At 40.8% G+C, this 16,861-nt stretch overlaps 1 long non-coding RNA gene across 3 annotated transcripts in view; it reads left to right on the top strand.

Moving 5' to 3' along the window:
- Positions 1-16,861, top strand: part of LOC143441444 (uncharacterized) — a 169,996-nt gene that overhangs the window by 24,395 nt on the left and 128,740 nt on the right. For all 3 annotated transcript variants that reach the window (XR_013108837.1, XR_013108838.1, XR_013108839.1), the window contains exon 2: positions 4,862-4,998. This is a non-coding gene — a long non-coding RNA (uncharacterized LOC143441444). The remainder of the gene's footprint in view (positions 1-4,861; positions 4,999-16,861) is intronic.

Raw genomic sequence — 16,861 nt, 5'->3', positions numbered from 1 at the left:
TACATATTTCCTATGTAGGTTGGTAAAATATAAACATCTGGACTGAGTTATGTTTGTCTGAGCGAAAAAAAAAAAAAGACAGAATAGAGATTCTGCCATGTTCTATAATAACTGGTTGAATTAAACTTTCAGATGAGATACAATTAATAGATGTTAGCCTTATCATTGTATCATTCTCTGTACTTTGAGAGAAATTTCAAAATATACTCCCTTAACACCAAGAGGATCTATTGTCTGTTTCAGTGACAAAATGTCAGTTATACTTTTATATCTAATATATGAACAAGAAGAAAAATTCATAGTGCTTTGAATCCTATATTAGATCATTAGATCTTTAGTTACTATAAAAAAAATGGGATATCGCTAAATGCTTGAAAACAATAACATTGATACAGACCTTTGAGGGTTAACGTTACATAGCAGTTAAATTCACATTCTTAATATGTCATGCCATGGAAAAATATTAATCATAATTTGTTAAAAAATAAAGCAGATTTACAAAATCACATATATACCTTGTATATTACACATACAATTTTCATATACTATATATACACACATATTTTACACACACATGTGTAAAAGTGATCTGCTTTGTGGCTGCTCATATTACAAGTAACATGAATTTTTTTGTACAACATGCATGTTTTACTTTAATATTACATTTTTGAAATCAAAGGAGTCTGTTTTATGTAAACCAATAGAAAAGATGCGAGTTTAAAATATCATTGCCTTGCTCTCTTCTCTCTTTGCCCCCCTTCATCTCCATCTTCCCCTTTCCCCATTCTCACACCTTCCCCCCTCCAGCCACAATAAACCTCTCTCATGAGAAAAAAAAAAAATGCCATTTTTTTTTTGAAGCAAAGTGGCAAGTTGTAATTTGACAGACCATTAGATATCGCCACATTATAACCTTATTTTTATAAGGTGCTTTTTTTCATTTGTTTGTATGTGTGCATGTGCACATATCTATATAGACACATATCTATCTATATATGTGTGCAGGGTAGATTTGCAGGCCAGAAGAGGACATTGAATTCCCTGGAGTTGGAGTTAGTTGTGTTGTGAGCCATCTGACATGGTGCTGGGAACTATCTCTGGTCTTTTACAGGGGCAGCACGTGCTCTTAACAGCTGAGCCATTTTTCCAACTCCAAGATTATAATTTTATTTAGTTATCGTCTGCTTGTTCTTTTCACTGAAGGGCACAGTAGCTATAAATACCAAGCGGAGGCACATAAATAGGTTAGGGAGTCTGACGCAAACAAATGTGCCATGTACAGTCCACACTGAACCAGAGCACCACAGAGCACCACCCTGGGTATGGACCAAATGAAGACATTTTTATTTGCTGGTAATCTGTTCTTTTCAGGACTGGGGGGGGGGGGTGTTGTTTCACTGGTTTCACTAAACATTACCATCCATACCACTTGGGACAGTGCTGCATTTGGCTCCAGAATGTACTTTCTGGCTCAAAATCTTATTGCTTCTTGCTTTGCAACAGGCTTTCATCCCCCCCCGCCCCCACCCCTCAAGGATGGTTTCATCCCATAGCTTACAACCAACTCCACCCAACACTTTTGACGTTGAAATAAACAATTTTATAATTCTCAGTGGACAACTCTTATTTTCCTAAGCCTAGGGGAAGAGTTTGAAACAGAAGCTTATAACTTGTCCAAAGTCTTTTAAAATATTTAATTTATTATTTAAAATGTGTGTGTGTGTGTGTGTGTGTGTGTATTTGAGTACATGAGTGCCAGTGCTCCTGGGGGTGTCAGAGGCATCAGGTACTCTAAAGCTAGAGTTATAGGCAGTTGTAGGGCACCTGATATGGGTGATGGGAACAGAACTCAAGTCCTCTACATAAGCAGTGTGTGTGCTCAACCTCTTAGCCACCTCTCCAATGACCCAATTCTCAATTCTCCTTCAAAACAAACCTTATACAGCTCAGGGACCAGGAATTAGTCATTTAGAGCTTCTTTGGGGCATGGACCTAGAATACCAACAGCTTTCAGTCAAGATTTCAAATGAGGGTTAATTTGGACAAACTTCCTTTTCAAAGAAGAAATGTCCTCAGAAGCTAGTTAGACCAGAGCAGAGAGGAGGCCTCTTTGCTCAAGAAGATGGCAAATGCTGAATAGTTTTTGGTTTGCCTTCATTAACAATGGCATATGCAGATTTAAAAAATCTCGTAAAATAATATTGTTTTAATAAGTCAGAAGAAAGGGTTGAGGATGGGGCTGCATTTATCATTCCAGTGTCACTTGGATATTATTTAACAGTAATGGTCTGAATCCCTGAGAATATTTGCATGTCTCAAGTTTTTTCGTAAGACTCCCTAACGAACATATTTTTCCCTTGGAGAACTAAGTTTCCCTGTCTTATCAGAACACAGAGAACTTCTGGAACAAAGTGAAGCTCCATTCATTTTCAACATCTTTTGCTGTCACAGCTTGTGCTAGAAATTAGATTTTATGCCTGGGCACAGTGGAAATGGACACCTGTTTTGTGTCCAGAGTCTGTCTCCCAGCCAAGAATCTCTATGGAAGCATGCCAGGCTGTTAATTTAAATGGTCTCCTTGGATAGTACAGCAGTGCATGCCCTGGACCCTGGCAATTCCCAAAAGAGGGCTTACTTACTATGTGCCTTGCTTTGTTTGCTACACTTTTCTTTTCAGAAAATGCGTATGCTTCCCATAAATATTGAGATGATGTGTTTGGTGGAAGCAGATATTTCTTTCATGACAAACAGACCCTACATTTACTCTTTCCAGTAGGCTAAACTGCTGAGCATAAGTGAGTGACATTTTGCCATTGACACAAGTGTACCTGCTAGAAATAGCAACTATAAAACCGTCAATCAGCTAACAGGAACTGAGTGGAGAATGATCCTTCTTTCTTTGTTGGAAACATTTATAACAATAATTAGGGCTTATACATAAGTAAAAAGCCAATAAAATAGAATGAGACTCACAAGGGGAGCCAGTCCAAACGTAAAGCAACAACCATGCAATAAAATATGTACAAGGGCCTAGTCTTTCAAAGAATGTAAAGATGTCGCTGTCAACGAGACTCTTCTTTAAATGTTCAAAGAAATAATAGGACTCACTGATGTAATTCAAATATGTTGGGGTTCTTCTGTGGACCAGCACTTGGTTAGGAGAGTTAGAAGTGTAGCTTTGGATGCTATGAAGACAAATGTACATCTGGACTGCAACTGCCTTCAAAGATATAGTACAAGAGTTTCTCAGTGTGTGGTCCAGAAAACATCTGCAGCACTCTCAGTAGGCATCTCTGTCTGGTGTCTGTTAGTAAGAACAGAGATTAATTTCTAAAAACAAATGTTCACTCACTACTTTTTACCATCATCCCACATTTTCATTTCAACCCTTCACTATGTCCATTTTTCAGGTTTATGATCCGAAAAGTCCCTAACCCCTTAGGCTATGGTAGTCTTTTGAAGAATCATTTCCACTTTCGCTTTTCAAATAGCATTCTAGTAAATGAAATTATCTGTTGTGAAATGAACAGAAGTCTTTTCCCTTTGAGTATGGGCTGTGCTATTCAACTGCATTCCAGAGAATATTGTGTTAACTTTATATTGGAGAAACCCAGCAGATCCTACATGACAAGATGATCTGGTTAGTTTAGCATCATAGGGGTGTCAGCTTGTTTGTAAGTACCCTTGGTAAAATGTCGCTTTATCCCCTTGTCTTCTATAACAGCAGTTCTCAACCTGTGTGGGTCTCGATCCATTTGGAGTTGAATGACCTTTTGGGGTCATGTACGACTACCAGAAAAAAAACAGATATTTACATTACAATTCATAACAGCAGGAAAATTAGAGTTATTAAGAAGAAATAAAAATAATTTTATGGTTGGGGGTCATCACAACATCAGGAACTGTATTAAAGAGTTGCAGTATTAGGAAGGTTGAGAAAGTACTTCTCTATGAAATCATAACCTAGTCTAAATTTGTAAAAAAAAAATCAGAAAACACTAAACTCAACTTTAGAATACCATTCATGACACATGGACCAACAAGAACTCACAGATGAATTAAATATCCCTCCCTGACTAACAGAAAAGGAACTTACCCATCCTCCTATGATTATGCAGGGCTATTCTGAGCAGCTCTCCACAAAATTGTTGAAATCACTCCCAAAAATGACTGTGAGAAAAATTGTCACATCCCAGAGGTGCCTAAAAGACATACCAATCAAATGTAGTACAATACCCGAAATGATGCTTAGAACACAAATAGGCTATTAGTGAAAAAATAAATGTTAACGATATCTATACAAAGTATGGAGGTTAGGATTGAGGATTAAGATAGTTTTGTTGTTGTATTCTCTCTCCCCCACCCTCCCCTCTCTTCCTCTCCCCTCCTCTTCCTCTCCCTCTTCTCTATGTAAGAGAATTACAATTGGTGCTTTGACTTGGACCAAGCATCTTGTAAGACACATAACTTTTCGTTGTCCTCCCAGGGAACCTGATGATACTTAACTAAACTTGCCCAAGATAAATTTTCAGTTCCCATGTGGTGTTGGCTTGCTAAAATGTTACTTCAAAAGTCCCTAGCAATGTAAGTAATGAAAAGCAATAAAATGATAAATATAATTCCTCTTGTGCATCTAGAATAAAAAAATAAGAATTACTCTAATAACTCAACGCAGCCTTTATGAAAAACATTTCCTCTCCCAGTTTTCATAACATGTAGGTTTTCTCATGCTCTGATGCACAGTCTTTCTGTGTACCAGCTCTTTTTGTAGACATTGCATATACAAGGATATTTCTGTCTTTGTCTTATCTTTCTCTCACTTTTTTCTCCTAATTCTACATTTTCTCCACTTGTTGTTTAGATTTGACCAAGACACATCCACAGTTCTTCATGAAACAAAGACAGGAAAAGGACACTATGCTGAACAGTCAAAGAGAACCTGGTTAGAAGCAGGGAGAAGAGAGTGGGGTCAGGGAAAATAGAGAGCCCCATCAAAAGGTAAGGATCACACTCTCCACCATATAGACAACTGACTCTAAGATACAAACCAGCATATCCATGCCATAGCACATGGAAATGAAAACTGAATCCAGAGGAGGAATAAGATGGTTCTGTTTGGTTCAAGTCCAACCCACACCACGTAAATGCTAAACCCCTTGCTCTGTGTAGACAGAACCCACAACTGCCTTGTTTTCTCTATTTGATGAGTAACTGAGAATAAGACTGTCTGATCTTCCTCTGTAAAGTAGCAAGTTTAGACAATGTCCCCCTTAACCAATGGTATAGTGATATGAGAATCACTATGCTTTGTGTCTTAAATGAAATAATTCTTGAAGGGGGAGAGGGTGGGGGCAGAATAGCAGCGTGGACAGAGTAGTAGTTTGGTCAGAATACCTCTGCATAAGCACAGGGTAAGTTCCTTTTCTGTTAAGGAGGAATATTTAATTCATCTGCGAGTTCTTGTTGGCTCTCTGCCATGTGACTTTGCAATGCTGTCCATCAAGAAGTGGAGTTGTGACTTGTTTTGACAAACAGAATGTGGTGCAATGACACTGAGAATGTTCTGACTCTAGACCTCAAGAGATTTCCTGAAATTCTGTTTTCATTCTTCAAACTTTGACTCTAGCATGAGAACAAGCCCAGGACAGGCTGCTAAAGGGCAAGAGACACTTGGCCTGGTCACTCCTGTCAGCCTAGACATTAGTCACCAAGTCTAGAAATCAGACAGGCTATCTCATTTGGCCCCTCTGGCTGTGGCAGTTTTTCACATTCACTTTTTTGGAAAGGAAGAGGTAAAGTCAACAATTTTATGGAAAGTCAGTCAGTTATTTAGGATAATGGTTTAGGTTGAGTTAGGTTATCTTGATTTTTTTTTTCAAAAGTAAACTGGGTTATGAGTTTGTGGGTTATGAGTATGTGACCAAGAAGCAAATGACATTTCAGCATATTTTACCAACATGACTGATTTCTGATAAAGCTAGCCAGATTGCTCCAGATGATACCAGAAGAACCAAACAACTGCCCCATCAAAAATTGCTGCTACACGTACTGAGGAACCAAATAAACCACTTTCTAACAACTAAGTTTAGGGGAAATTTGTTATACAGCAATTGCTCAGTGATACAACTTGCCAATCTAAAACTTAGTAAGCCAAAGGTTCACAGTACTCAAATTCTGAGCAAAGAACACATTTGCGAAGTCTGCTTCTGATCAAGAAGGAGATGCAAAGCATCTAGCACATCACCTAAATGGTCTGCTGAGTGTTTCTCTACCACCCAATACCAACCACTATGCTGCTTGTTAGCTGCCTATGCCACTGTTATACTAGTTGGTAAGAAAGTCTTTAGAATTCAGTCCAGGAGCCTGTTTGTTTTTGTCTTGAGTTACTATTTACTGTTAACATGCAATTTAATGTTAATACCTTTCACATTAACTAATTACTAACCTATCATGGCTCCTTTTTAAACTTTTTTTTCCTCTTTCTTTCTTTTCTTTTCTTTTATATGCATTGGTAGTTTGCCTGCACGTATGTCTATATGAGAATGTCAGAATTTGGAGATACAGACAGTTGTGAGCTGCCATGTGGGTCTGGGAGTTGAATCTGGGTCTTTGGGAAGAAGCAGTCCATGCTCTTAACTGCTGAGCCATCTTTCCAATCCCCTCTTATCATGGCTCTTGATGCTCATTGAAGAAAGAACTTAAGATATATCTGTTTCAGCTCCTTCACCCTTCTTTTGGACAGCCATTAACTGGAAAATAGAAAAGCACCATTTGTTTCTGCATTTTTGACCATAAACACTAAACTACCAAGTGTTTGGTGTTCTGCTATGTCAGAACTTGTTTTTCAAGGTAAAACAAGGTAGCATGCAGTTATGTGACAAATTAGCTCTGAAAGGATGTCTTGCACTACAAAGGCTCCCATGGCTTCTGTGAAAGGGAAGAAGTCATTTGTTTCTGCTGAGCATGGGTATAATTCACTACACTGGTAATCTCTTTTGTGTTGCCTTGACTTACGTGGGAACTTTCTACGGGTGATGGTGAGATAGCCAGAATCTCTAGTGTGCTTTACTGAGTAGAATTTCCAGAATATCAGACACAGTTACTAGAAGACAGCTGGGAGACAGGCAAGGGTGCCCACCCTTGGAGATGATGCTTTCAGACTTACTGTGTGTTACAGACACTTGGAGGAACCATTAGGAAACACTTGCACAACAGTGATTTTCATAGTTGCAGAGGCAACCTGTGCATCAGTTTTATTTTAAACCAAGCAGTTCTAACACATAGCCAAAGCAGAGACTTACTTGTAAATTGGGGCTATTGATAACTAATTATGCCTTAACCCTGATGGACCTGATAATATAATAGGTTACTCTAAAAGAATAGTTTCCCATTCTGAGGGAAGCCACGGGTGAGTGTGGTTCAGAAATTGTAGAAGTGTTGGCTCAGGTAAGAAGGCAGCAAGGTTAATTGTCCCTAATCTAACGTGTACTAGCAACCACCTTCAGTGAACACAAACTGCCAGCCTCCATGGCAACTTTTCAAGTTCAATTTTGAAGAACTTTTGTTCCTGAAAGCTGAAGGACAACACAATGACACCCTCAATTACAGACGAAATGAAGCAGATTAGCTTCGGTGGTCAGAGGCTGCACCCCATCCCCTCCCCGCCCACTTTAAATGGTCAGAGTTTCCGGAAGGGAGGACCATTCTGTCTGTAGGGCTCCAGTCTGGCCATTGGAGGGGGTGGAGCGTCCAGGGTCTGCTGCTGTGAGGTGGTGGAGTGTTGTTTTCTCTCAGCTGGTTGGAGGACTGGATTCTCCTCATTTCTAAGAGGGAAAGTTCTGGCCAATCAAAAGAAGCCAACTGGAGACTGCGAAAGTGAGGATGAGATGGCAAAAATCTGTTCTTGTTGCCGCAGGAGACACACCTCTCTCGGTGCGCAGAGATGCCCCAGAAACTTGTCCAGCTGGCGCTGGCAGCAGGAACAATCCCGGGGTGCGTGGGGAGGGAGGTTGTTTAGCTGTGGTTGGTGGGGGCCTGGCACTCAAAATTCTCTGTTTTCCCGACTGAAGTTAAACTCTGGCCCTGGAGTGGGGCCGGGGGTTCTATTAGATTTTTAATGTGGGAGAAATGGAGTGAAGGGCTAAGGAAAGGGAAAAGGAGTGGGCTTGAAAACTCCACCTCATCCCTGTGATTCTTGCCGGCATTCCTCCTTGAATCTGTTTCCTAACCTGTAAAATGGGCACTAATTGCCTTCTGAGACTTACTGACTCTAGATTTGGAGGTTGTGGTGGAGAAGCAGGCAAGAGCCCCTAGTTTGTTCGCCTTACAACCAAGTGGTATTTTGGGAGACAGCATTAGCAAAATACTTTCCTCTGGTCCCCCCCCCTCCCCCGCAAACCCGAGAACCTTGGCTCTGATTTCAGTAACAAAAGGCTTGGGAGGACCCCCCACTGCTACAGAGGGGGTACAACTGTAGGGTGGGCTTCCGCACTGCAAATTAAGAGTGTCCCGAGCTCCCTTCTGCTTGTTTTGTTCTGTTGGGTTTTGTCTTTTTGATCTTCTCCCGCCCTCTTTCTCCCCTCCCCTTCCTCCTCTCCTAACTCTTTCCTCTTAGTGCTGTTTACTGATCTCCCAAGTTCTGATGACGCTTTGGGCACCTCGCCAAATGCGAGGGCCCCCAATCCATCCGGGGGTGGTTTAGAAGTCTCTAGTCTAAGGGGAATCTCCGCAGGGCAGATGTAGAAATAAACAAATAGTGACAAGGCAATGAGAGTGCAGCGCCCCGAGGGCCCCCGCGGAAATGCGCACAGGCTGTTTGGAAAGCCGGAGGGACCCTTGACCCAAGGGATGCCGCGCCTCGCCCCCGCCGCCGCTTGCAAGGGCGGGGAGTTGAGGCTCCAGCGCCCCGCAGTCACAATGACTCAGGAGGCCGCCCGCCCGTGTTCCTCCGCCACCCGCTCACTGCAGCACCGGGGACACAGTTCCTCCGCCCACAGCCTGCGCCGCGTTCCAGACGCCCTCTCCGCCGGCTTGCCCGAGCTGTGCCACCCCCACTTTGTGTCTGCAGAGGCGGCTACGGCGGTGGTGGTGGGGTGGTGGTGGGGTGGTGGTGGTGGGGGAATGTTGTTCCAAGATTGTTCTGCACTGGGAGAGCTGCGGGAGGAAAAAGGAGAGACAGGACCATTGGAATGACTCAGGAATTTTGAAGCAGCTAAGCCTTAACAGAGGCCTCATTCCAGGATGGGGGAAAGCAAGCAAGATTTCTTAGGAGTTTCTGGCCTTAAAAACGGGATCCTGCCCAGACTCCCAGCTTGAATTCTGCAGGAGCACAGAAATGCACTCAAAATTTATAGCTCTAAAAATATCTATTACTCAGAAAAAGGAAATAGAGTCTGGAGGCCTTTAGTATCCCCAAAATAATCATTCTGCTGGTTACCAGTTCATCTTTGGAAGGTAGCTGCAGCTAGGGTCTTATCAGTCTCAGCAAGGTTATCTCCTACCTCTAGGAACGACACTTTTGCTAAGAATGAGCTAGAGGGATCCTTCCCCTTCCTGAGTCACTATGGCAGCAGACATTGAAGAAGCTCCCTGTGCTTTTGCTTCAAGCTAGATGGTCAGTGCTATGTTAGGTAAAGCACCCGGTTCCAAGTCCTGTCTCACAGAGAGGCAGTGGGAAGCTGCCTGTTTCTCTAGGCCATACCAGCTGGATTCCCCAAAAGGAGAGAGCCGTCATTTCTTCATATATCAGTCAAGATTATGGTGGAAGCTAAGCAAGGTCATTGTTGGCCGCATATCTTCCTGTCCAAAGGCATTGCTGAGCTGAGACGACCCTCTGTGATCTCCACCTGCCATTTCTCATCCTCTGGTCTCTATGTGCCCTCCCTCTAGTCTGGTCATGTTGGTCTTTCTGCCTCTTAGACTCGCCACTGAGCATGTCTGCCTCTGGGTTTTCAGGCATCCTGGATGGCCCCTCCACAGGTAAAGTGAGCCCCCAGATGCTTCAAAGGCCATCTTATCCAAAATAGATCCTGTCCGTGACAGCTGTGCGGGATGTCCTCCTTTTTGTATTTACTTCATTATGTATTATTGTTCTGCAAATAATACATCTCCTCTAAAAAATGAGTTCCTTGGGATCAAGTGCTTTATCTTGTGAATTGTTCTCTTGCCCATGGCTGGCACATTGCTAGTGTTTGATGAATATGTGAAGAAAGAACAAGATCATGCCACGAGCTTGCTCAGCTTCGTAAGTTAATGACTCTTCCCCAGAATATCTGTTGTCTCACTCTCAAACTGGTTGGCTAGAAATGATCTTGAATTGAAGTCAGATTAGACCACGAGCACTGAGCAAGCTGGATATATAAGTAAGATGTAGATTTTAGTATTCTCCAATCTCCCCGTAAGCTCAAATGCCCCATTACTTTGGAATGTAAATATTTTTAAGCCGTTAGTTCAAATAGATGTCAGTATTTTCACAATATAGTTAGTGTTATCTCTATATTTTTGTCTTCCTCCATTTTTTTTTTAAGGCTTGGAGGAAGGCCAATGTTTATAAGGCTTATGACTTCTTACTGTAGCTCATTAAGCCTGCTAAGCTATTGTAGTCAACTGGTCAACTGCCAGTTGACGACAGAATTCTAAGGTCTGTACTGGCATGCTGCAATGTGATTGCATTCATCTGAGTGAGAGCCATAGTGGTAGTCATTTCTTTTCCAGTCAGTTTGTAGCCATACCAACTCACTCCTTTTCTTAGCAATTTTCTTTTCTATGGTTGAATCTTATAAAGAATGCCCAAGAATCTCAGCAACACTAGTGCTTTTAAAAAAATATCACTATGTGAAAAAAAAAAAAAAAAACAGCGAAATTGGATTTAAGTCTTGGCTGCTTTATACATCAGCAGGGGTCACTTCGTTTTATTTTGAGTCCTCATTTGAGCAGTTAGAGTCCTGTTACCCTTCTCCCTCCTGAGATCACCACTGCGAGGGTCAGATGAATTAGTGCAAAATAAAGTGCTTTGTAAGTGTCAGCACTGGGTGGGTACTCCAGCAACCAGCATGATACTATGAGAGAGAGAGAGAGAGAGAGAGAGAGAGAGAGAGAGAGAGAGAGAGAGAGAGAGAGAGAGAGAGAGAGAACAAACACTAAAGCCTACCTTTCTGGAGCTGTGCTCAGGTTGGGAACTGTGTATAAACAGTCCACTGAGGGTTATAAGAAAGGGACTCAGAAACAAATGGAAAATCTATAGGCATCAAGAGTTAAGTCTGAAATGAGCCGTACCAGAAATTAAAGAGGAAACGAGATCAGAGACCACACTGGGGGCTTTGTGATGTCTGAACCATAGGTCTGGAGCAAGGGCAGGTTGGAGGAAGCAGACAAATGGCTTTGATCCAACTGAGATGAAATAAGGGTAGAAAGGCGGAAGGGTGGGTGGAGCAGGGGCTTGCCCCTCACTTGCTGTCTTATTTCTTAACTCAGTGCTTGCCAGGCATGATAGTTCTTAATCTCCTTCAGAAAGTTTTCCAGAGAACAAACCCTTCTTATAAGAGGGTAGGTATCTGGACATTCTTCTCCTATCCTAGCTTTGTTGTTGCTTCAAGAACTGAGGGACTTGAACCACTGAAACACCCAGAAAGTCATATAGCTCTCACTTGGGTAAGTTGGTTGCACAGTTTTTGGCAGGCAAAAGAACTTGGTTTCCTTCAGCGTTGAAAATTATGGTAGCATCATTGAAGCTGAAATGGCACCCTTGCCCTGCACTAAATGGAACCCCTTTATCATCAGTATATCAAGTACCCACTCAGTGTCTTCTACCAGGTGGCTGTATTGTCTGTCTTCATTAACAGTCCTCTAAGGGATGGGCCTCTTGTCATTTGTAGCATCTCCCTCTTCAGGCCACTATGGAAAGAAGCATGTGAGAAATGTCTAGTAACTGTGTTTTCTCTAACCAGATAACATATAAAATATCTGTTGAATATTCAATACTTTTAATCATGCCTTTAGTGCGTTTATTCTGTATCTTACACTGTTATGTTTTTCTGGTTGTCACTTCTTTTCTCTGAGTTTTCCCTCCCATCTTAATAATAGACTTTCATGATTCTGACATTGAACACCCCAATAATCTGTAACTTAGAGAGGAGTTCAGGACCTGTGAAGATACAATAATCACAACAAAGGGAAGACTTTATTTACAACTGAACTATAGTTAAAAGGATGAAAGAAAATTAATAATAGTATCAGTCAGCTATTGCTGTTTAACAAAACAGCCCAAAAGCAATAGCTCATAATATCAAAAGGATCTGAATGAAAGAGAAATATATTCTAGCTCAAATAAGAACCACAAAAGATCATGAATACCAAGAGAAATTAAGAGCTGGCACAAATGAGATATAAATTAGAACCCACTGCCTTCTTTTGAATGCTTCAAAAAATATGGGGGCTATTGCCTTGTTTTATAGGCTAGTGCAGTGACTTCCTGAAATCAGACCACATGTAGGTTAGGCTGTTCTAGAACAAGTTTAAATTTTCCCTGAGTGAAGACCTCTTTGACTGGTAGTTCACTGGTGAAAGCCAGGTCAGATTCATTATGGATTGGAATCAAAAGAACTAGAGTTGAAGTCACCTGACCTGTGTCATTTAACCTCTTTGAAGATATATATATATATATATGTGTATGTATATATATATATATATATAGATATATATATATATATATATATATTCTATAACTGGGTTTAAAAATCCACAGACTTGCAATAAAATTCAAATTAACTATTTTGAGTAATGAAAGTTTTTGTAAACTGTACCTCACTGTACATGTATGATAGAATTACTGGGCAGAGAGCTTGGGGCCTGTGATGTGTCCTGTTTGTATTAGGGAATTTGTGTAATCCATCTGCTGATTTGACTCTCTTGGTTGCATTACTCTTATGACTTGTCAGCCTTGTTTTAGGGGTAGTCAAGACTGAACTGTGAAGTATTTAGAGTTGGTGGTAATTATTTGTAAGGGGCCAGAAAAGAGTTGAAAAAGCCAAAGAACTATTCACTAGGACCAAATATTATGTGTACAGAGGGTGAACTCAAGCAATCTCATTTCTTTTCTTGTTCTTCTGGATGGTAATTCTGCCTGTTCAGGATCTCACAACATATTTTTTGCTGCAGATTTCACTCACGTCTTCCTGTTACTTTCTAGTGGTTTTTCTGGAGGTTGGAGCATGCCTCAGAGGCCAGTGTCAACAAACAAAGAATAATGCACAGCTTCCAGAAGAGCCTTGTGTTTTCCTTGGCTTAGTTTTCATTTCACTTATGAAAATCTTGATTTTCATGAATCTACCTAAAATACACACTTATTTAACAACCTTAGGAGCTACATCATGCATATTCATATCTGAAGTGCCATCTGTTCTATCTCTTGGAGAGAGTCAGTTTCTAAGTGTGTACCATCCAACCTCATTCAGGAGGTAGCCCGGGGAGTCCATATGGCTTTTGGCAATTTCCTGGCTACACCAGAACCTAGGCTAAGGCCCAGAAGTGACCCAGGATAAGCATCAAGCCAATGGACTGCAGTATAATTTAACTTTTCAGCGTGAGGAGGGATGAGAAGGCATGAATGTTTTTGCAATGTGTAAGTGATGAAATTCATTATGTGGAAGGATTTTTTTCCCCAGTTCAACTTTCCAGGCAAGGCCAATGGTATAACCTTAGGTTTTCTAAGAAGAAACATCTATATCCATCATGTATGGACTGAAAAGTATACTTAAAATGAAATGCATGAGAAATTAAGCCAGTATTAGTGAGAGTAATATGAAGTGGCTATAGAATGAAAAATATTGATGTCAAGCTCTGACTTTGTCCAGGATTAGGTATGAACTTTTAAGCAAAACCTTCAATGATCTTTGCTGATTTCCTCATCTGTGTCAGAATGAATTGTATCAGATACTATTAAAATTCTGTCCAATTTTACCATCTAAGACTTTTGTGCCTTCTCTACTCACATTGGTAAGATGAAGAGGTAGAGCCATTATTTCTCTACAATAATACTAACACAAGTACAACAGGAAAAGAACTTAGGGACTGTAAAACAGAAAGGAATGCAGTAAGACTTGGACCTTTTACTTCTGATATTTAAGTGAATAGTTCACTTAAAATGTACAAATATGAACTGGGAAGATGGATTAGTGGTTAAGAGCACCTCTGGGCAAGCATGAGACCTGATTTTGAGTTTACAGGATCCTGAGGCTGGCCATTGCTGCCCATGCCTGTATCTTCAGCACTATGGAAGAAAAAGACAAGAGAATCAATGGTTTGCTGGTCACGAGTTCAACCTGAGTTTCAGGGATAGACCTTGTCTCAAGGGAATAAACTTGGAAATGATATAATTCACCTCTGGCCTCTACATGTGTGCACTCACACACATGTAGAGCCACCACCAGCACCAACACACACACACACACACAAAAGAAGATCCCAAGAGATTAAACCTGTCTATGTTGCAAACCTTTCAGGACCATGAAATTAATAATCTTGGTTTCAGTGAAATTCTTTTAGTGGATCTGGACAGCTAATTTCCCCCAAGGAAGCCTGAGCATCCTTTACACATTGGCTTGCTTGTGCTTTTACTTCTCTTTCTCTTATAAAACCTTCCCACCTCTGAACTGTTAACACCAAAAGGAAAGAATATCTTAGTGGGATTTCAATCTGTAGCTTTTTTTTTCTTGTTGTGTGACTTTCCTGGCTGGGGTTGGGGGAGTGGAAATGAAATGCCATCTGCTTCTCCCAGATAAATCATGGATGACAAACTAAAGAAAGAATTCCACCAAAATCTAACTTGACAAGTCATTGGGTTTATTTGATTACTTACAGCAGTATGGATGAGGGGCTACTTAGAGAAACATGGATGCCTTAAAGGCAGCTGCATTATAGAAACCTGTACCTCAGCTTGGATGATGAAATATAACCTTGGAGTTTTTTGCATAACTTGCAGGTAGCTCAACAGGTTGGAGAGTCTGCTCTCCTGAACAGTTTATACTGCTTTAATAATCTTGGGGAAGGAAGGATTTTGTGAATCTTGTAACTTTCAGGGACTTCCTAAAACTTGTAAGTTGTATATTTGTATGTCTTAGTGAGCCTCCCTCTAGAATGGAATGTTTCAAGTTGTAATTTCCTGAATCTTATGGAACCTGCTGCCAGGATGGAAATGTTTTCATTTCCAGGATACTGCTTTACAACAGATATATGTATGTATTAGTTCACTGAATATGGACAGTGAATGGCATGTAAACAATACATGGAAGAGGAGACATGTAAAAAATTATGAATAGATAATTCCTCTCTTATAAAGTCTTTATAGATCCAAATAAAATATTCTCCAGATTACCATACTGTAATTTCCACCATAGCTTAATGGCAGGTAGCCTTGCTACTATCATTAAAGGAACAACTAGTAGTCTATAGAGTGCTATGTGGCTGAGCTAGGAATTTGGTAACTTTGACTTCTATTAGTTTCTGCTACTGATGATGCTTTTATGAAGATTTAACTCATAATAAAATTAAGGAACATTTGTAGCAGTAACTTAGTTACAATATGATGCCAACAAATCAATACATAAGTGGAAAATTGAGAAAGAAAGGAAGGCAGGCAATCAGGATCAAACCACTTTGTCTCAATCCTACTGAGAACCTCCAACAGCCCCAGCAAAAACAAAAAACAAAACAAAACAAAACAACCCATAGGCTTACCCCTATCCCTCAAAAAACAGAAATGTGAAGCATTCATTTACCAACTCACTCATTGGTTGAGAAGTGCCTCACACAGCTAGATAGCACACAGCTGCTCTAGCCTTTCTGGAGTGAGCCTTGGGATTCAGGTAGAATAGTACAGTGTTAAGTTCCAAAAGGACATAGGCATATATCTCCTGCCCTTGCTACATACTGGCATAGAAAGAGAACCACATGCAACAGCTGCCTAAATGTCAATGAAAGAAAAACCCCAATTCCAACTTAAATGACAATGCAAGTATACTGATTCAAGACCATGTCCAAAGATTGGCATGTCTTCCTAAAACAGCCAGAATAAGGCTTTCATGTGCTTTGGCCAGACCTGTGTTTACTCCTCAAATTATTTTCTCTACTTACTGTGTTTTTGAATCCATTCTTAGTATTTAGCTTTTATCTTCATAGCTGAAAATAGGGAATAATTGCTTTTAGGGCTGTGTTTTCATGGCTTAATATTCAGTCACAAAGAAAAAGAATTGGTCACAAAGAAAAAGAATTGCTTTTTAAATATCTTGAAGAAGTATGGGAATTAATTGGCTTGTAGAGGGGGTCGTATTTCCACCTTTAACCCAATTACAGCAGCTAGCTGACTTAAGCCTTTCAAAACTTACTTTTGGGTAGGAGGGTTAGGTGGTGCTAATACAAAGTACATTGCCAAGAAATGTGAATTCTGATAGCATAGGTATAGGAAGCGAGTGAGTGATTCTGGAGCCCTTCAATCCAGTAGCACTGATGTTACCATCCTTAAGCTCTGTACTATGACTTCAGCACTCTGATGCCAACTTAGGGGGCAGAGAAAGAGTTTAGTTGTAGTGTGTTTAAAGAAGGTGTGGGGTGCGGACAGGGAGGAAAACCGATAATGGAAAACTCGGATACCCACAGTCCCTCCAGGGAATGGACGTCAGACCGTTATCTTTGACAACACTAATGCTGGGTAATATTTATTTAGCTGAGCCCAATAAGCAGTGTAAAGAGTTTCATCTCTCAAACTGGCACAGCAGGGGGCCACAGCAGCCAGGCGGCTGATAATTAACAGCGAAATGCCCGGCGTGCTCTCTCCCTGAAATATCCAAAGGGATGGCTGGGACTGCTG

This window comes from Arvicanthis niloticus, chromosome 2, assembly GCF_011762505.2.
Source record: "Arvicanthis niloticus isolate mArvNil1 chromosome 2, mArvNil1.pat.X, whole genome shotgun sequence".
Taxonomy (NCBI): Eukaryota; Metazoa; Chordata; class Mammalia; order Rodentia; family Muridae; genus Arvicanthis; species Arvicanthis niloticus.
This window is presented reverse-complemented; position numbering and strand designations above follow the sequence as displayed.